We start from the raw sequence: 22068 nt of genomic DNA on the forward strand, positions 1-22068 counted from the left end.
TCTTTCTTTCTTTCTTTCTTTCTTTCTTTCTTTCTTTCTTTCTTTCTCTCTTTCTCGCTCTCTCTCTCTCTCGCTCTCTCTCTCTCCCTCACCTTCCCTCCCTCCCTCCCTTCCTTCCTTCCTTTATTTCTTTCTTCATTTCTTTCTTTCTTTCTCTCTGTCTCTCTCTCTGTCTCTCTCTTTATCTCTTTCTTCCTTTCTTCTTTCCCTTCCCTCTGTCCACATATGGTATCATACCTTTACCAGTGGGTACTCTACTCAAAAGGAATGTAAATTTTGATCTCTGAAACTTTTTTTTCTTAAGGACTGTGCCTTAAACCCAAATCACTCTGGTTCTCATTTATTGGTCTATAATAGGTCCCAGACCAAGCCCTACTTGGTCATTGTGTAGGCCTTAATTGGCTCAGAGTGAATGTAAATAGAAATTGTTTCTGTTTTGGCCAGAAACCTGAGGCCCTTCCCCTCTCAGACAGATTTTTTTTTTAACTAGGTAAAGAGGCTTTTCTCTGTCTCATTGTCTTTCAGAGCCTCAGTTATCTCATCTGTAAAATGGAAGTGATATCTGTAGTTCTTGGTCATTTTCCAGTCATGTCCCACTCTTCATGAGCCTATTTAAGTTTTTCTTGGCAAAGATACTTGAGTGGTTTGCCTTTTCCTTCTCCAGCTCATTTTACAGATGAAGAAACTGAAGCAAACAGGGTTAAATGACTTGCCCAGGGCCACACAGCTATTAAGTGTCTGAGGCCATATTTGGACTTAAGAAGATGAGTCTTCCTGACTCCACACCCAGAGCTCTATCCACTGTGCCACCTAACTGCCCCAAATACCTGTAGTATCTACTCTGCGTGGTTGTTATAGAGATAAAATAAACAATAGATGAGAGAACGAGACAGAGAGGGAGGAAAGGAGAGGGGGAGAAACAGAGAGAGAGAGAGAGGGAGAGAGAGAGAGCACACTTATTGAACCTCAAAGTGCTATGTTAGATAAGTCCATCAGCCGTGACAGTAATATTAGTGACACTAATAAATAGACAAGCTATTGTTGTTGTTGTTTTTAATGTTTTTAATGAAGATTCCTTAAACATGGAGTTTTTGTTTTAGATTAATCAGAAGTACTTGGAGTCAGACTGGAGTTTGAAAACACTCTGACATTTGTTATATGACCTTATGCAAGTTAGTGGCTAAACCATTTTAAATGGTAATAATAGCATTGGCGAGATATAGATTGAGGTAACCAAGCTAAGGTCCTTAACAGGTCTTAACAGGTTTTAATATATCACAGGTCAACATAAGAGATTAAATGGGAATTTGGGGGGAGTTTTGTGGAAGCTGCAGATGACATGTGAAAGCCAGCAGATGACACAGAAAAAATTTAGAAATATAATATATTTCCCGTTTTAAAATGGTAATAATGTGTATTGTACCTACCTCACAGAATTGTTGAGGCTCAAATGAAAATTAGGAAATGTAAAGTGCTCAGTGCTTAGTTATTTAGCACTTGTATAGTGTTAGAAATAAGGCCTTAGAGAAATAAATCCTTCTAGTTATAAACAAAACTAAGCTCAGAGTGAGGGAAGAACCATTTATTAGGGTTCTTGTGAGAGAACCGGGAATATCTCTCAGAAGACATAGCTCTGATTACAGAAGCTAGAAAACATTTTATACTATTAGAATGCCGCGACTCCTCCCTTCCAGGCTCAGATTGGTCCGTTCCTTTCCAGGTTACAATCTTACACATCCACGTATCCCACGTCCCCCCTTGACATGCCCCCTCCCCATCATCCAAAAGCCTTTGTCCTACTTAGGGCTGGTTAAAACCGGTTCTGCCCTCTAGAACTTTTGGGGCCCTTCTCGTTGGTTTGCCCTTTCAAGCTCATTAACACAATGTAACTTGTTACTAACAAATTCTTTTGCTGATATTGTAAGATGTCAAAGGTTATCTTAAGTTGTAAGGAGCCCTTACATTATTACTAACCTCCTTGCTGATGTTATAAGATGTCAAAGATTATCTTAAATTATAGGAACATGATACTTTGTCCCTTACAACAGAGAAGTAATTAAGTAATTATGCTAGAATCCAGGAATACAAAGAATAAATAAGACCTGATCATTGTCCTGAACCTTAAAGTAGTATACAAATATCAGATTATATTATTATTATTGATAAGCATAATCACTATTACAGTTTATCCAGCTTAGAAGATATCAATTCCTTCTGATAATCTGTTATTTAATTTCAGAAAAATTTCTTTAGAAACACAATTACATAAAATGTAGCAGAATCCTCCCTTTATACAACTGGTATATGACTAATATCTGCCTCATAGACTAATAATGTTTTATTAGGCTCTTGCTGGATAAAATCATTACATTTCAGAGGATATAGTTTGACTTTCATTATCTCTATTATTTAATGAATGTATGCAATGCATGCAAATACCTGTTTTATTAGGGCTTTACCATATATGGTTTATTTTGTATAATAATAACAATTAATTATAGCCTATTATAGTTTTTAAAAGAAATATAAGAATAGGGCTTAGAATAGGGTTTGAACTTTTTCAGTTATGATTCAAGGCAAATCATTTCATTTCTCTTTACCTTACTTTGTTTTTCTGAAAAATGGGCATTCAAATGAATCCAACATAACAATATTTATTTATTCTCTTATTTGTTTGTTTTAGCACTTGTTTATACAAGGTATAATGATAGATACTGAGGATAAGAAGATGAAATAAAACCCAGGTGCTGCTTTCAAGGAGCTTTTGATCTAACAGAAAGATAGGGGATTAACACAAGTAACTGCACTAAAAGGCAGGATATGATGAAGGAAACAGAGAGATCCAAATAAATTGTCAGGAAATATTTGTGAAGGAAAAGCAGTATCCAGTAAGAGGAAATGGTCAGTAGTGTTTAAGGCTTCAGAGAGGTCATAGAGCATGAAAAATGAAAAGAGATCATTGAAAATTATAGTAAGTAGTTATAGATGACTTTTGAGAGGAATTTTAATACTGTGATCCCTTCCACATTGCAAGGGCTAAGGGACACAGCACCCCCACGATTTGGAAAATCTGCATAAAATTTTTGACCCTCTCTTCATACTAGAGAAGAAATATGATTTTTTATGGATTTTACTCCATTATAAAATTAGGGTTGATATTATATATTACTGTTCATATATTTTATGCATTTCTTAGTTTCTAAATTTTTTCTGTGTCATCTGCTGGCTTTCACATGTCATCTGCAGCTTCCACAAAACTCCCCCAAAATTCTCATTTAATCTCTTATGTTGACCTGTGATATATTAAAACCATGATGGGGAAAGTTGCAATGTAGAAAGGATTACTGTAGAATGATGGGGAAAGGAGCCAGATTTCAAAGTGTTGAGTGGGTGATGCAAAAATGAAACTGTCAAGGAGCTAGGAGATAATAGTACTTTTCTGCTTTTAAGATTAGATGGGGGCAGGTAGGTGGCACAGTGAATAGAGCACCAGACCTGGAGTCAGGAGGATCTGAGTTCAAATTCGGCCTCAGACACATAACACTTAGTAGCTATGTGATCCTGGGCAAGTCACTTAACCACATTGCCTAGCCAAAAAAAAAAAAAAAAAAGATTAGATGAGATCATGTCTTTGAAAGTCTTAATGTGACCATAAAAGTTTTATTTTAATATGAGGAATATTTATGATTGTTGGTTTCTGGCAACATTACTAGTATAGAAAGACACATTCATATCATCTTCCCATTTCCCATAACATGATAACAAGATATGTATTTTCTTCCAATTACCTTGAATTCCTACAGTGATAAAATTTGAAAGATGAAAACTTCTAAGCATAATTGAGGGTAGTGGGAAGATGTATTGAAGGTCCCAAAACAGACCTCTCTTTCATGACTTTTATGTTGTTGTTGTAACAGAGGTCCTTGACAACTTGACTTAAGGGATTCCTTAAACTTGGGGACTTTTTTATGAAATCCCCATCTGTCTTACTCTGCTCTCGTGTTGGACACCCCCACTATTTTTCATGTAATTTAGGGAATCTCCTTGCCTCCAGACTAGTCCTGGAGTACTCATAGTTCAACAGATCTGTGGTCTTATGGATGTAGGTACTTCACTAGTGTGGCTCACAACTGATTCCTGCCTTCTATTACTATATGACTGTGGTTTTTTTTCTCCCATAGATCCTCCTTACTGTAGTATCTTTTTACAGTTTGTAGGTAACAGTGGAATGCCAGTTTGAACACACCAAACACATATCATTTTTATAATCTATTTGCTTATTATATGACCAGAAATACAAAATTAAATCTTAAATAAGCCAGCACCAAATTCTAAAAAAGTATTTATTAATTGAATGGTCTTTGTTTTGGGGATTCTCCTATTACTCAAACAATCAAGAAATAATTGTCTACAATGTGGCAGGAAAAACAAAAATTAAATAGTCCCTGCCCTCGGCGAGTATATATTCATCCTAATGATAGAGATATATGTGTGTGTGTGTGTATATATATATATTTATAATGTATGTGTGTGTGTGTATATATGTGTGTATATATATATGTATATATATATGTTAAGTGACAAACAGAGGAGTTTATAGCTTTTCTTTGAGGTAACAGGGAACCAGTGAGGTTTATTGAATAGGAGGAGAGACCCATGCTTTAAGAAAATCACTATGGCAGCTTTGTGGAGGTTGGATTAGAATGGGTAGTGAGTTGCAGCCCAGAGATGAATTAGAGGCTATTATAAATAGACCATCCAGAGGTGATACAAATAGGCACAAATAGACCACACAGAGGTGATGAGGCCTTATCTAAGGTGATAGTTTTTTGAGTGTATAGAAATGGGCATATTTCACAAAATGTTGTAGAGATAGAAATTATAATACTTGGCTACTGTAGAGTAAGGAAGAGTAGGAGTTGAAGATGATATTGAGGTGGTAGATGTAGGTGACTGGAAGGATGGTGTTACTGTCAAAAAAGAGGGTAGAGAAATGGGTGTGAGGAAAAGATAATCATTTCTATATTGAATATGATAAATTTGATATGCCTCTAAGAAATCCATTTGAAAATCTCTAAAATCTAGAATTAAATTTAGTTGGGGATGCAGGATTGGAGATCAATATAGGGATTGGGATATATAGGTCTGGGATTCATCAGCATGGAGATGAGGATTGAACACATAACAGCTAATAACAAAAGAGAAGAGGGGCCAGGGGACACCTTTTTTTTATAATTTTTTTTATTTTTTAATTTTTAACATGTGTTTTTAAAGCTTTGGGTTACAAATTTTCTCCCTTCCTCCCTCCCCACCCACCCTCATTGAAAAGGCAAGCTCTTGATACAGGTTATAGATGTGTAGTCATGCAAAACACTCCCATAGTAGTCCTGTTGTGAAAAACTAAGTATATTTCCCTTCATCCTATCCTACCCCCCATTTATTCTATTCTCTCTTTTGACCCTGTCCCTCCTCCGAAGTGTTTGCTTCTGATTATCCCCTCCCCCAATCTGCCCTCCCCTCTATCAATCCCCTGCTCTCATATCCCCTTCCCCCCTTATTTTCCTGTAGGGTAAGATAGATTTCCATACCCCAATGTGTATGTTATTCCCTCCTTAAGCCAAATCATATGAGAATAAGATTCACTCATTCCCTCTCACCTTCCCCCATTCCCCCTCCACTGTAAAAGCCTTTTCTTGTCTATTTCATGTGAGATATTTTACCTCATTCTACTTCTCCCTTTCTTCTTCTCCCAGTATAATCCTCTCACCCCGTAAATTTATTTTCCAGATATCACTCCTTCATCTTCAACTCACCCTGTTCCCTCTATCTATCAATATATACATAAATATAATTTTTTCCCTCCCACTACCCTAATACTGACAAAGGTCTCATGAGTTACAAATATCATCTTTCCCTGCAGGAATGTAAACAGTTCAACCTTAATAAGTCTCTTATGATTTCTCTTTCCTGTTTACGTCTTCCATATTTCACTTGAGTCTTGTATTTGAAGATCAAATTTTCTATTCAGCTCTGATCTTTTCCACAGGAATGCTTGAAAGTCTCTTATTTCATTGAAAGACCATTTTTTACCCTGAAGGATTATACTCAGTTTTGCTGGGTAAGTGATTCTAGGTTGTAGTCCAAATTCCTTTGCCCCTCCGGAGTATCATAGTTTATACCCTCCGGACCCTCAATGTAGAAGCTGCTAAATCTTGTGTTATCCTGACTGTGTTGCCGCAGTACTTGAATTGTTTCCTTCTGACTGCTTGCAATATCTTCTCCTTGACCTGGGAATTCTGGAATTTAGCTACAACATTCCTAGGAGTTTTCCTTTGGGGATATCTTTCAGGAGGTGATTGGTGGATTATTTCAATTTCTATTTTGCCCTCTGGTTCTAAAATATGACCTCCATGCAATCATCCCAGCCAGTACCTATCTAGCACTGATTGGTTCTATCCTCTAAGGCCTGAATGAATTAAAGATGATCTTTTGGCATTTTTTTAAATAACCTGATTATGACTATGAGACAGAGAACTTGCATGTTATAAATTTCTTTTAAAATAGTAGATTAAAAGTATATGGAGAGTTACAGTTTCTACCAGGGTAAAAAAAGTTGTGGTGTCATGGGGATGGGTTCAGATATGGAATAGAAAGATTGCTTGGTTGGAAATCAAAAGACCATTTCTTAAGAATGTGTCCATGCATAAGTTATTTAATCTCACCATGCCTGTTTCCTCTTACAAAGGGAAAATTATTTCTGCATTTCACGAAGTTGTTGTAAAGATCTAATGGGATCTCATGAAAGTGCTTGGAAACAAAAATCTGTTTTAATTCTATTAATGTAATGTATTATCAGGCAGCTAGGTGGCATAGAGGATAGAGTGCCAATCCTGGAGTGAGGAAGGCCTGAGTTCAAATCCAGCCTCAGATATTTACTAGCTGTGTGACCCTAGACAAGTCACTTAACCTTTATTTGCCTCAGTTTTCTCATCTGTTAAAAAAAGCTGAAAAAGGAAAAGGCAAACCACTTCAGTGTCTTTTCCAAGAAAACCTCAAATGGGGTCACAAAAAGTCAGACACAACTGAAAAACAACTGAACGACAAAAGTGTAATGTATTAGAGCCTATTATTTTAATTTGGAAGGGTCATCTACCATTTATTTCTGCTTTATTGTTTCAAGAATTGCAAACTTATCCACCCTCAAGAACTTTGTCTATGACATTATCATCATCGTAAAATAATTTCAACCAACCATAAAACCAACCATTTATATAGTGCTTTCTATGTGCCTGGCAACGTGCTGTGCTTTACAATTATTATCTCATTTAATGCAATCTTGGGAAATAGGTACAATTGTTATCCCAATTTTACACACGAGGAAACTGAGGACAACAGTTTAAGTGACTTGCCCAGGGTCACACAGTTAGTAAGTGTCTGGGACTGGATTTGAATTTAGGTCTTCCTAACTCCAGACCCAGTGCTCTATTTACTGAATCACCCAACTGAAAACTGTGGTTCATTGCAAACTATGGTTTTATTTCAGGAGGCTTTCTTTGAAGTTTGTTTTAATTCAAAAGGCATTTATTTGTTAAGTAGCTACTATGTTCTGGGCACAATATAGAAATTTTCAGATAACAGGAATGAGGGAAAAGAGGTGAGAAAAATGTTTCCTTATCCATAAAAGTGGGGACAGTAATGTCACCTATGTATTGTGAAGATCAAATGAGATAATATTTGTGAAACACTTTTCAAATCTTAGAGTGCTATGTAAATACTTTTATTAATATCATTATTATTATTTATATCATCATTATTTGGGACCAAAGGAATAGAAATGAAAATCTTCAAGGAGCCTCCATTCTAATGGGGTAGAATGTAAGTGACTTGCCTGAGATAACAAGTTAACATTGGACGAAAGGCTTCTGAAAGGTATTTTTTGGTTTTGTTTTGCTTTGTTACCAAGGGCATAGTGGATAGCGAGCTGGCCTCAAAACCAGGAAGACCTGTATTTAAGCCCTGCCTCTGACATAAATAGGCTTTGTGACCCTGGCTAGGTTATTTAACCTTTCAATGCTCTATGCTAAGATTATAGGTTGCATAGAAGGTGGCCCCTCTTTCCATACAATGAGTTTCCTCCTTCAGGATTTCCTTCTACCAATGGAATCTCAGGTTGATTCTTGCTCTTTATTTTCTCTATTATTAACCCTAGAGTAAATAGCCTTCAGTATGCTAACCACAGTCTATTAAGACTCTAGCGAGAGAAGGCAGTTGGGAAAGGAGCAAAGAGAATGAGTCTGAAAATCACTTTGCAGAATCATTTGGCACTTGACATTGTTTTAGGTGCTGATTATCAGTGATTATGTACCTAATTTTAGCTGTTTTCATAATCTAATTGGAAAGCACTTTGGAACCATGTCATAAAAGAGTGTAGGACTCTGTGCCGAACTGTGCCTAAAAATAGAGATGGTCATTTTAGAATGTGCATGAAGAGTGAGAACAATGCAGACAAAGAGAAAGAAGAAAGTGGAACGGTGGTAACTGATCCCCACACCTCCAGCTACTTTATAACGAAAAAACTATTTTGTATAAATGCCATGTACAGCCTATGCTCTGTGGTAGGTAATAACCACTGTTTGATAAGTAGTAGAATATATTTTCAACACATTTGGACATCATTTCTCTTAAGTACACTTTTCCTCTGAAAGTTGGGAAGTCATTGGAGAACCAGAATAAGCACAGAATTTTATATTTGGAAGGAGCTTAGATGTCACCCAATCCTACTGCCTTTCCAAGCTACAACTCTTTCTACAACCCCCTCTGGAAAGTCACCTTCTTTGCTTAAATATTCCCAGTGGCAGAGAGCCAACTACTTTGAAAATGTCAGTCAGTGAATAAGCACTTATTAAGTACCCACTATGTGCCAGGCACTGGTGTTTTAAAAATATTGCAATACCCCAAAATGTCATTGATGTCAAAAGATTGCGTGGACCCATGGTATGACCTCTTTCTTCCCTTTATAAAAGCTTCATTGCAATAAAGAATTCAGTTAGATAGTATCTAATGAACCTTGCTATATCAGAGTGGAAATACTTTCCTGATGGCCTCTTGGACATCTGAGTCAATATTTTCAGCACATGCTATGTAAATTAGGCTTGTTGTTTTGTTTTGTTTTGTTTGTATTATGGGACAATGAATTGTAGTCAGAAATTTAATTTTACTTGCAATTACAGAAAGCACCTGCTATCTTATGTGGTTGCTATGTTAAAAATGAATAATGGATTTCAAATTTGATGGTAAATGTTGTAAGTTTGAATGAATAATGTACATTTTACAAATGTGGCTAATTATGGCCCCATTTTTATAAAAGGCAGTACACAGGAGAGAATTTGAGATAACCTATATTTAATTTCCTTATCACCCACTCACTTCTCCCTTACAGTATTCAGTCCCTTGTACTCCACTCTTCTAATGAAATTTACCTCATTAATTAAATCCTAAACTTCATGTCCTTTGCTTAGTCCCATTCTCTTTGTTCTCTCTGCAGCCTTTATCCCTGATGATCATCATATCTACTTTGATATTCTCCCCTTCCTTGGCTTCTATAATACTTTTCTGGTTCTCCCTCTACCTTTCTGATTGTTCCTTCTCAGTCTTTTTTTCCACATAATCCAGCACTGACCCCCTAAATAAGGCTGTTTCCTAAGACTCTTGTCCTAAGCTCCAATATTTTCACTTTCTACATGTATTCAGTTGTTTTATTTATGTGTATGTGTGTGATTAACAAATCTGCATACTCAGTCCTACTCTTCCTTCTTGAATTCCCATCTCCCACTATGACCTATCTACTGGCATCTTCATCTGGATGTCCTATTCACATCTCAGACTCAACATGTTCAAAGGAGAACTTATCTTCCACCCCCACCAATCCTTCCCCTCCTCCAAACAAACCCATTTCCATTGAAGGTATCATCTTCCTTCCAGAAACCCAAGGATATATAACCTCAGGGTCTACACAGATTTTTTTTTCCTTTCCATATATCCATTTAGTTGTCGAGTTCTATCGGTTTTACCTCCCCAACCTTTCTAACATCTCTCCCCTTCTCTCTGTTCATATGACTACTACCACAGTTTGGACCCTCATCATCTCTTGCCAGGATTATTATTCACTGTTTTGTTCAGCTTTTTCCATTCTCTCCAGAGCAATTTTCCCAAAATGGAGGTCTGACCACATCACTTCTCTGTTCAATAACTTTCAGTGGTTCTCTAAGAAATCTGGCACATCAAGATCTCCACAATCTGTGTTCCAGTATAGTGTTGTTTTCCAGTATAACATGTATCCTTCTTGTGTTCCCACTAGAGAGTGGTGGGATCCCTGTAAAATGAATCACCTACCCTTTATGCATTCTATGTTCCAGCCAAAGTGAACTTAATAAATCTGATGTTCCATTTCTAGGCTCCATATATATTTTCACAGTCTGTTATCTATGCTTTCAATACACTCCCTTCTCATCTGTCTTTTAAAATCCATTTTCACTTCAGGTATCACTTTACTGTCAGGACTTCCCTTATCTTCTCAATTCTTAGTGTTCTTTTTACGCTCCAAATACCTTATATTTACTTTGCTGCATACATGTAGTAGCCCCTGGTAGAATGTAGCCTATCCTTGAGGTGAGGAATTACTTTATTCATGGTATGTTTATTTTTTTATCCCCAGCACATATATAGCATGGTACCTTGATTTTTTTTGGCGGGGGGAAGGGAAGGCAAGAGCCAGAGAAGTGTGCCGCTCAGACCTATGATTTCTTTAGTGGAGGGAAATTCTCAGTGTAGAATCTTCCTCCCACAATGTATATCAACAACTCTCAATGCCTAGGGCTTTGATAGTTTAAGTGACTTGAAGGTGGTCACTAGGCCATTATGTCAACTTAGATGTTTCTGATCCTGAGGCCATCTCTTCATCTATGCTCTTGTGTATTTCCCCTTAAATATCACCTATGTATTTCAACTGGGTACTTAAGTTTTTGTTGAATGAATTGTATTGGAATCAATATGGTGTTTCGGATGTTATCATTGAGAAGCAATCCAGTCAATGAAAAGAATATCGAATTTACTGAGAAATGGCATCAAAACTTATCATTCTGATGTTCTATTGGAGGATTCTTTATATACACAAGAAATGGAGAGGTAGGTGATTTATGGTAGATGATGACTGGCATTTGTGTCAGTATCTCTGGGTTCCCAAGTTGTGATGACATTTCTGTAATGATGGGCAATTTCTTCTGTGCTTGGACAGTGATACTTGACCTACTCCATCCAGATATTTGGGAGATCTTTAAAATGTGTTAACATAGATTCTATAAGAGATCATTATCTGGGTTTCCATTACCCAAAAGAGATTTTTAAAGTCCTATGATTTCACTTATTCTGCTTTGAGAAAAGCTAAAAAAAAAATCTTCTTTGAGGAACATGGCAGAGCACCATTTTCACTTCAAGTGTCTAGGGATTAACACACATGCAATCTCTTTTAATACTGATGGAAGCTGGAGTTATGAATACTGTTCTGAACTGAGAAAGCCTTTTGGCTGGTATGTTCTGTAAAGTCTAGGAGGATTTAAGAAGAGGAAAAAAACAGGTAAACAGGATTCTTTCTCAGAGGGAAAAATACCAAACACATTTTCTAGTGTTGCTTGTGTTCACCTTAGAAGTAACTTCAATGAGTGACTTAAAATTCTCAAGTCTCAAGCTTTCCTTCTGTATGATTAAGAGAATTAACTTTCCTTCAACTAACTTGTTTGAAAATAATATTTAGAGTCTTTATCTGCCAGATTCAACTGAGATTGTCACCTTTTCTTTTTGCCTTTCATCTCTCCTAAATGTTCTTTCCCTTGATCTATTCTGCCACTCTTATCCTTGGGGCCTGTCAAAACACATTATTCTCCTTGGAACAAGGGCAGTTATTAAGCAGGCAGGAGACAATATTTGTGAGCACCTACTGTGTGCATGCAGAGCATGGTAGGAAACATTGGAATGGAACAAAGATAGAAAAAAATACAAAGATGGGGAAAAAAAATACAAAGATGGGCTTTAGCATTAAGGAAATTACAATCCAATATAGAAGATGGAACACTACCAACACACGCACACACACAAACACACACACATACACACACACACACTCACACTCACAGTTAGTTAAGAATATGCTCAGAACAATAGGAACAAGGTTAATATGGTACAAATTCAGGAAATATATATATATACGCACACATACATACATACATATGTATAGATGTATACACACACACACACACACATACACAGATTTGGAGTTCATAGAGATCAAGAAGGATGCTATATCCACATTCACTTTTGGGGACCCTGAAACAGAGAAATTAAGTAACTTTCTCAAGGTCACATGGCTAACAAAAATGTTTGAGGTAGCATTTGAACCCAGGTCTTACTGACTACAAGATTAGCACTGTAGGGACAGCTAGGTGTCGCAGTAGATAGAGCACTGGCCCCAGATTCAGGAGGACCTAAGTTCAAATCTGGCCTCAGACATAACACTTACTAGCTGTGTGACCTTGGACAAGTCACTTAACCCCATTGCCTAGCCCAACCCCCCCTCAAAAAAAAAGATTAGCACTGTACCACCTACCTACAGACAAGGTATGGTTCTTGATGCTGGGCATACCAATAGAGACACAACACAGACCTTTCTTTCGAGAAGTTGACAATTTCAAGGCAGAAAAGATTTGCACTCAGATATCTGTGGCATAAGATAAGTATAAATGATACATCCAGACAAAGTAATGGGAAATGTTTGAACAGTTTATTATTTTCAAAGGAACCCATCATCAACAGGTAACCAGATGTGGGGTAGAACTGAGTCAGATTTAGACTGACCCATTGAAAAGGGAGAATTCCACTCTTGAACAATCATTCCAGTGTGTCAACACAAGATAAATTAGTTGTTATGAACATATGAGCAGTTTGTCCTCTCTGCTAATTCTACATTTACAAATTTGTCAGTCGCTGTGAACAGCAGGGTGCTCCTTTTGAGAGCTGGATAGAAGCTCTGTGTGTGTGTGTGTGTGTGTGCATGTGAGAGACAGAGAGACAGAGATTGACAAAGACAGACAGATAGACATAGAAAGACATGCATAGATTTGAATTCTAGTAAATTCAATCCACAAAAGTTTTATTCAGTATCTTCTATGCACAGAGCATTATGCGTTATGCAATGAAGTTCTAAAAACAAAAAATTTAAAATACTCCTTGCCCTCAAGGAGATTACATTCTACTGGGGAATATGGCATGTAAACAGATAAGGAAATACAAAATACCTAGAAAGAGCATTGATGCTTAGAGGAATCAGAAAAAGCTTCTATTTGACTGAATTTAATTTTGAAGAAGGCTGAAGAGTCTTAGAGATAGAGATGAAGAGGGAATGCATTCTAGGTATGGAAAAAAGCCTGTGGAAAAGTGAGGAAATGGGAGAAGAAATGCCAACTTTTAGAAAACAAAGAATCCAGTTTAGACAGTCATAGAGTATAAGAAAGAAAATTATGTGCAATAAGTCATGTAGAATATATTCATGATAGATTATGCAGTAGTAAAAGTGACAGGCTGAGAAGTTTGTGTATTTTATCCTGGAAGCCACCGAGAGCCATTGAAAACATTTGTGGAGGGGAGTGACATAGTCATACTTGCAAAATTTGGATGAAACCATTGGAAAAATCAATGAGCAGACAGCCACATTTCTAGGAGCTTTCCTAGAATGATCATTGCAGTACTCTGAAGGAAACAATATGTATTCACAAATACACAATAGAGTTGCCTCCAATGAGTTTTCGGTCTAGCCATTTGTTCTTTTCTAGGATAATGTGGCTGGTCATGCAAACTAACTTGTTAGTAAAACTCCCTATTTGATTTTCCATTACAATGCAAGATTATATTTACTTTCAGTCCCACCATCTACAAGCTTAGAAAATGAGTCTCAATGGGGCAGCTAGGTGGCACAGTGGATAGAGCACCAGCTCTTAAGTCAGGAAGACCTGAGTTCAAATCTGGCCTCTGTACTAGCTGTGTGACCCTGGGCAAGTCACTTAACCCCAATTGCCTAAAAAAAAAAGAGTCTAAAAAAAGAATGTTTAATAAATATAATTATAGTGTGTAAAATTCAGAGTTGAAAGAAACTTCAGAAGTCACCTAGTCTCATGTTCTTATTTTACAAAGAAACTGAGACTCAGAAAAGGGAAAGTGATTTGTCTTAGGTAGTTGATGCAGCAGACTCAGAATTCAAACTCAAATGCTATCATTCTAAATACAGTGTTTATGGTAATATACATCATTAAAGCAAGAAGGGACCTTAGAAATGATGGTCCAACTCAATGCCCCTTTTTATAATTGAGTAAAGTCAGAGAGGGCTCATGTAATTTGCTAGATAGTAAATAACAAAGTTGGAACTCAAAGCCAGGTCTACTGATTCATTGTTCTTTTACTATTCTATGTTTCTTCCCATGCTGTCAAATAAAAATGAATATCTGTATTTTACAACTTTTCAATTAAATTTTATTGGCACAAAAATTAGACCTATTACTATCTTATTTGTGTAGTTTTCTCTCCCATCCTCTTGGATTTTTAAATTTCTTTCAAGGTTCAAGTGCCTCCTCTTTCTTGAGGCTGATCTTCATTCCTCCATTTAAGTTGTTACTGCCTTTCCCTAGGTTCCCCCCTCCAAAAATACTTCATATTTACATCATATATATTTCCCATTTGTTTTTCTTTGTGTACTCATGGACTATTGGTGTTTTTTTAAAATGAGTTTATGGTTCAAGCAGAACTTTAGGGCAATTAAAAGAGAGTTACCATTTTTCGGTGGCAATCCAGACAACCCTCCTCCTCCTCCTCTCTATTTGCAGTGTCTGTCCAAGGAAAATATACTGACGGATGAGCTCTGTAGTTTGTGTATAGAACTTCGTGTCATAACCTTAAAAACATTCTTCATCTATTAATTTTCCTCTGTGAGGATGGTTAGGTTATTGCATGACTTCAAATCATGGAATATTACAGTCTCCAAAAGAAATTAAAAATAAATGTCACTCACAAGGTAATGGAGAGGTACATGATATCTATATCTATATCTATGTCTATATATATATAAATCATCTAAAACTGGAGTGAAGTGTGTCATCAAAAATGATCTCTTCTTACTGTCTTCTTAATCCCTTACAATCCAGCTTATGAACTTACCATTCCACCATAATTCTTCTCTTCAAAGTTACCAGTGATTTCTTACTTACCATATCCAATCGTCTTTTCTAAATCATCATTTCCCTGACCTCTGAAGCCATTTTTAATAACTCTCTCAGTCTTGATAGTTTTTCCTCTCCCATTTTTCAGGACACCATCTTCTCCTGGTTCTATTCCTACCCACATGTCCACTCCTCCTCTGTCCCTCTTATGGATCCTCTTCCAGACCACTCCCTCTAACCATAGGTGTCCCTTAAGGTTCTGCCCTAGACCCTCTTCTCTTCTCCCTCTATCCAACTTTACTTGGTGATCTCATCAGCTCCCATGGTTTTAAATACCATTTCTCTTGTTAAGGATTCTCAAATCTACCTATACTGCCCCAAACTCTCTGCTGACCTCCAGTTTCACATCTTCAGTTGCCTTTCTGGCAGTTGGAGACAGCCTCTGGAACTGTTATCTCATAGATATCTTAAATTCAATATGTCCCAAAGAGAACTCATGATATTTCCCCCTAAACTCCTATCCATCCTGTATTCCCTGTTACTGTAGATGGCAACCCCATCTTCACACTCCCTCAGACTTGAAACCTAGGAGTCATCCTGCTCTATCTCCCACTATCTCTTACCCTTCCCTCCCATATATAAACTGTTGCCAAGGTCAATGTCACCTTTGCAGCATCTCTCACACATGCATCCTTCTCTCCTCCCCTCTGACACTGCCACCATTCTAATGTAGGCCCCCATCACCTCAAGCTTGGATTATTGCCATGGGCTGCTGGTGGGTTTGCCTGCTTCAAGTCTCTCCTCGTTCCAATCTAACCTCCATTCAGCCACCAAAGTGCTTTCCTAAAGCATGATTCTGATCATGTCACTTTCCTACTGAATAAACTCTGGTTTCTCCTTATTGCCTGTAGGATCAAATACAAAATTATCTAGCTGACATTCAAAACCTTTCATAATCTAACTCCTTCCTACATTTCCAGTCTTCTTTCACCTTACTCTTCAACATTTGATATTAGTTGATCCAGTGATACTGGCTTCCTGGCTATTCCATAAACAAGACACTGTATCTCTCACCTCTGGGTATTTTCTCTGGTTGTCTCTCCATGCCTGAAATGTTCTCCCTCCTCCACTCTGAATACCAACTTCTCTGAATTCCTTTTAATCCCAACTAAAATCCCACTTTCTACTGGAAGCTTCCCGCAACCCCTCATAGTTCTAGTGCCTTCTCTTAATTATTTCCAAATTATCCTGTATGTAGTTTGCCTTGTATAGATTTGTTTGTATGTTGTCTCCATTAAAATGTTAGAATGTAAGCTCCTTGAAAGCAGGGACTGTCTTTTGCCTCTCTTTTTTTTTTAATCTCTAGTGCTTAGCACAGTGCCTTGCACACAGTAGGTGCTTAATAAAATACTTATGGGGGGGCAGCTAGGTGGTGCGGTAGATAGAGTACCAGCCCTGGAGTGAAGAGGAGCTGAGTTCAAATCCAGCCTCAGACACATAACACTCACTAGCTGTGTGACCCTGGGCAAATCACTTAACCCCATTGCCTGGGCAAAAAATAAATAAATAAATGCTTATTGGTTAATTGCTTGAATTAAGTACATCTGCAAAGGTAGCTTTATTTCCAAATGAAGAAACAGAAGCCCTGAAGGTAAAATTATTCACCTAAGGTTACTAGAAAGTTAGTATTATAGTAAAGACTCTAACCCAAGTCTGCTTGGATCTTTGGTCAGTGTCTACTGCATGAACTTTGAGAATATAAAAATACATTACTTTTTTACTTTAAAGAAAAAAAGGGACCAGCTTGATGCCCAGCCAGAACACGTAGTATTATGGTCGTTTAATTATGATGACACTTCATTTATTTCCGTGCAACATTAAGTTAATCTGTTTCAATGTGGTGCATTCTAGAGGAAAGAAAAGCATGTATGTTATTGAACAGACGATCCTCCCCATTTGAAATGTCTTGGTGATAGATCTGGCTTTAAGGCAGAAGCTGAGGAATAGGACTGAAACAAAATCAAAGCTCTCGTGTGAATGGATCAAAAATGGGAAAAGAACAGAGCAACCTTGCATTTCATTCCTGTCGTTTGAAGGATCAGATATTGATTTGTATTTCACTGGTACTTTTCCTATGTCTTCTGTTTTAAAAGGTCAGTTGTGTTTAGGGCTTAAGTAATAAATAACTGTTAAACTTGAAATTTTAATGGTCAAAATAAATTAAAGGGAAATGTACATTTTGCTATATTAGTCAATTAGCCGTGGTTATTTTATATCTGTACATATAAACAGTATTGTCTTGATAGATAAATGTATTCTATTTTAGAACATTGAGTGAATTCCAAGGAGAACTTGCCTTTTTTCCCTTTCATCAAACATTCATGAATTTATGTCAAGAATAGCTAAGTGGTTTAGGAGCCAATAATATTATCATGAGATGGCATCCAGGACTCAAGGCAAATTAATCCTTGATAAACAAAGTGCCTCAGAAAAGAATTCAAGAGTGGTATCTTGCAAAGATAGCAGAAACATCACAAACACTTTACACAAAGTAGAGATGTTAAACAAAGGAAAGGTTGGCTCAGATGGGAGTGTGTATGTTTCCAAAACATCTTCTCTACCATTATTTGTGACCATATGTACTAATAGGGCTCCTTCTTTGAAATTATCATCTATTTACTTTGTGTATATTTTGTATTTACTAAAATATGCCTATTTCATCCCCCCAAAATATAAGATCATAAAGGTCAAGTACTGTTTCATCTTTGTCTTTTTATTCTCTGCAAGCAAAGTGAATAGCCATCCAGTGCTTATTAAAGATTTATTGATTTATTGATTAAGTCAAATATAATTATTATAACCAGCCCAAGTTCAGTAAAGACAAAGTGAACTGAGTGTTAGATTTTTCACCTATAATAAGGGCATTCACTTTCAGTAAAGTGAATAATCATTATGTGGCCTATGTCTGTGAGGGTTTGGAGGTTTGTTTGCTTGAAAGTGAAAAAATCGAAACTGGAGGGATACTTTCTCCCTTTGTCCCCATCCTTGAGGTATGGGTATTACCATCCTCATTCACACACTATTTTTCTTATCATTGGGCATGACCTACTGTCCAGTCTTTACCCTATATTAAACCTTCTTGACAAGGTTAAAAACCTTCCCTTGAACCCTTGATTCTATTTCCTTCTCTTTCTTCTGAGGGCTTAGCCTCTGGAACATGTTCTTCTTGGGGGCTTCTTTCCCACTGCCTATAAAAATATTCAGCTGTCCTCAATTCTAAAAAAAAAAAAAAAAAAAAAAGCAAGACAGAACCTTTCATTTGACCCTGCCAATTGTCCAAGCTATCATCATATATTTCTTCTCCTTTTCACAGCCATATTCCTAGAAAGGGTTGTCTACCCATATTATCTCCATTTCCTAGCAGTCCTTTTAAGTCTCCCTTCTGTCTACAATATTATCACTTGCCCTCTCCAAGATTACTAATCTCCTAATTGCCTAGTCTAGTGTGCTTTTCTCACCCTTCTTGAGCTCAGTTCAGTTTTCAACACTGTTGTCCACCTATTTATTGCCCTTGAACATTTTCTTCTCTCTCAGCCACTATATCGCTTTTCTCTCATCATTTTCCTCCTACTCCTCTGACTATAATTGAATGACTATTATTTGACTACCCATTCTTCTCATCTTTTTCTGTATTTTTTCTTTGTTTATCTTGGCTTCCCATTGCCTCCAGAATCACATACAAAATGCTCTATCTAGCATTCAAAGACTTTCATAATCTATCTCCTTCCTACCTTTCCAGTCTTCTTACACCTTACTCCCCAGTACATACTTTTCAATCCCCAATACATACTGGCCTGCTGGCTGTTCCATGAATAAGATACTCCTTTTCTTGCCTTTAGGCATTTTATATGGCTATCCCCCATCCCTGGAATGTTCTCCCACCTCTGCTGCAATAACTTACTTTCCTGACTTCCTGTAAGTCCCAACTAAAATCCCACTTTCTAAAGGAATCCTTCCCTAACTATTCTTAATTCTATTTTCTCAATTTTTAATTATCTCCTGTATATTATATATAACATATGATTCTAATATATAAAATTATATCCTGTATATTTATTACTTTGTATATATTTGTTTGCATGTTGTCTCCCCCATGGATTGTATGCTGCATGAGGGCAGGGACTGTCTCATATTTTTTGTATCTCTAGCACTTATCACACTGCCTGGCACATAATAGGTGCTTAATAAATGTTTAATGATTGATTATATCACCTCTCATGGGTTTAATTATTGTCCTACATAGATCATATCCAACTCTGGATAGATAGAAAGATAGATAGGTAGAAAGATAGGTAGATAGATAAATAGATAGATAGATATCCCTAAATTCTTTCCTGAAATCCAGTTCACTATTACCAACTGCTGAACCTTTCTATCTGGATGCCCATAGATATTTCAAACTTAGCATATCCCCAAACCGATCTCCCTTCCCAGCTCTCTTATTTCTGTTGATAGTACCATTAGCTTCCCAAGTTCATGATCTTGAAGTTATCCTTGACATTCTCTCTCTCTCTCTCTCTCTCTCTCTCTCTCTCTCCACTCATACAGCTTGAACCCCGGTTCAGGCCCTCATCACTTCTCACCTGGACTCTTTATTGCAATAGTTTCCTAATTGTTCTTCCCTCTAATCATTTCCTTCTCTAATTCATTCTCCGCACAGCTGCCAAAGGTTATTCCCAAAGCACAGATCTGTCCCTATCAGCCCCTAACTAAATTTCTCCAATGGCTTTCTATTATTTTTTAAATTAAAATACAAAATCCTTAGTCTGTCACTTAAAGACCTTACTAATCAAGCTCCCACCTGCCTTTCCAATGTCGTTTAATATTGTTCCCCTTCACTCACTTTCAGTTTTAATCAAAATGGCCTGATCCCAATTCTTCATACGTAATATTTCACCTCCCATCTCCATGCCTTTGCAGAAGGGCTCCCTCATACTGAGACTATAATCCTACTCATCACTTCTGCTTCACAAAACCCTAGATTCTCTCAAATCACAGCCCATATGAAGCCTTTCCAGATAATCTTGAAATAACTTTGTATTACTTTGTACCCACTTGTGTAAATTTGTATTTTCCCACAGAATATAAGTTCTCTGAGGTCAGGGATGGTTTTTGGTTTTGTATCCTCAGCAGAGAGTACAGTGCCTTTCATATAGAAGGCCTTCTGCAAAGCCATTGAATTTATTTGATTCCCTGAAACCAGGGGTCTTTTTATTGTTGTAGAAGCTTAAGCTAAACCTTCTGTCCCTAATAAGCCAGGGGCTTGTAAACTGAGATGCACTGGTCCTTGATGCTCAATATGGAACATAGCACATGGCACAATGTTTTCTATTGCTTTAATGTTTGGAAAGTGTTTTACATATATTATCTCATATGATCCTCAGTACAAGCCTATGAAGTAGATTCCGTTAGTATCTTCAATTTTTAAATGGGAAAACTGAGGCTTAGAGAGATAAAGTGACTTGCCCATATATTTGACATATATGTTGTATATGTCAAAAAAAATACTATGGTAAGATGTGAGCATTTCAGAGAGAACCCAAAAATTCCTTTATGATCCATTAGTCAGTTGTAAAGATTTTATTTCTAGGAAGTAATCATTCTTACACTGCTAGTCTTTAAATAAGGGACAGAATGTTGGTCCTGTTTTTGTCCCTCCACAAAATTGTATCAGGCTATACTTTATCCATATAATATAATGAAGTTATTAGACAAATAGAAGCAGTATCAATTGTCAAAATGTAAATAAAACTGAACTTCTTCAAGATAGGTATAATGCAGTTCTTAAAATCCCTTATTTAAGAGATTGGGAGTTCTACTTTATGTTATAAACTAATTTGTGGAATAAAATAAGCATCACAAGTTTGTTCTGTCACTGGCATTATTGTCAGTTTAGCATAGAGTATGGGAATCATCCACCTAACTTTTATGGCTGGGCTTGTCCCCAAGAGGAAAATAATGAACACTCATCGATTATAATAGTGATGAAGCATAAAATTGCTATACCTAAATCTGATTATTCTTTTCATTTGTATTAATTTCCATCAGGAGAGCAAGTGGAATGAAATACTTTTCCAAAATCACTTTTGGGAAATGTAATTTGATTCTTTTGAAGTCCAGTATGGGAACACCAAGCTGAGTTTTCGTGGTTTCCCATTTTTTTTAGCATTCTTTCCTCCTTATAAAACCTTAGTGGTGCTACTAAATTCACTTCTATCATTGTAACATTGAATAGGTGATTTTCTTCAACAAAATCCTCCCTAGTTCCCTATTCCTCTCCAGAAGAAATTTGAAATCCACACAGTAGGCTTCAGAGTCAACTACCCTGCTTTGCCTCTTTCCCCTCATGTTGCCAGTTGGAAAAAGGATCTTTCCATTCTCAGATCCGAAATGGCTCATTATAACACTTAACATGTCCCATTTTGGGGCCATCTTATCTTTCCTAATAGCTCCATGAGAAGGGCCATATCTTATTTAATTTTGTATCCTCTCTAACACATAGCATTGTACCCTGCACGTTTTGTTGAATTGAATTAAATTCCATCCTATTTCAGTTCTTCTCCTTTTGTATGTCTGTCTTGCTTCTCATTCCTTAATTAATTAATTCAATAAATATTTATTGAACACTTAACTATTGAACCTTAGACCTGTGCTAGGCAATGTGAAATTGTATAAAATAAATGCTCAGCTTATTGCCCACTCTTGATTTTCTCTCTTAATCTCCTTGGAATCAACCTCTGCTCTTGCCATC

This window comes from Vombatus ursinus, unplaced genomic scaffold (assembly GCF_900497805.2).
Source record: "Vombatus ursinus unplaced genomic scaffold, bare-nosed wombat genome assembly UNPS02014814.1, whole genome shotgun sequence".
Classification (NCBI taxonomy): domain Eukaryota; kingdom Metazoa; phylum Chordata; class Mammalia; order Diprotodontia; family Vombatidae; genus Vombatus; species Vombatus ursinus.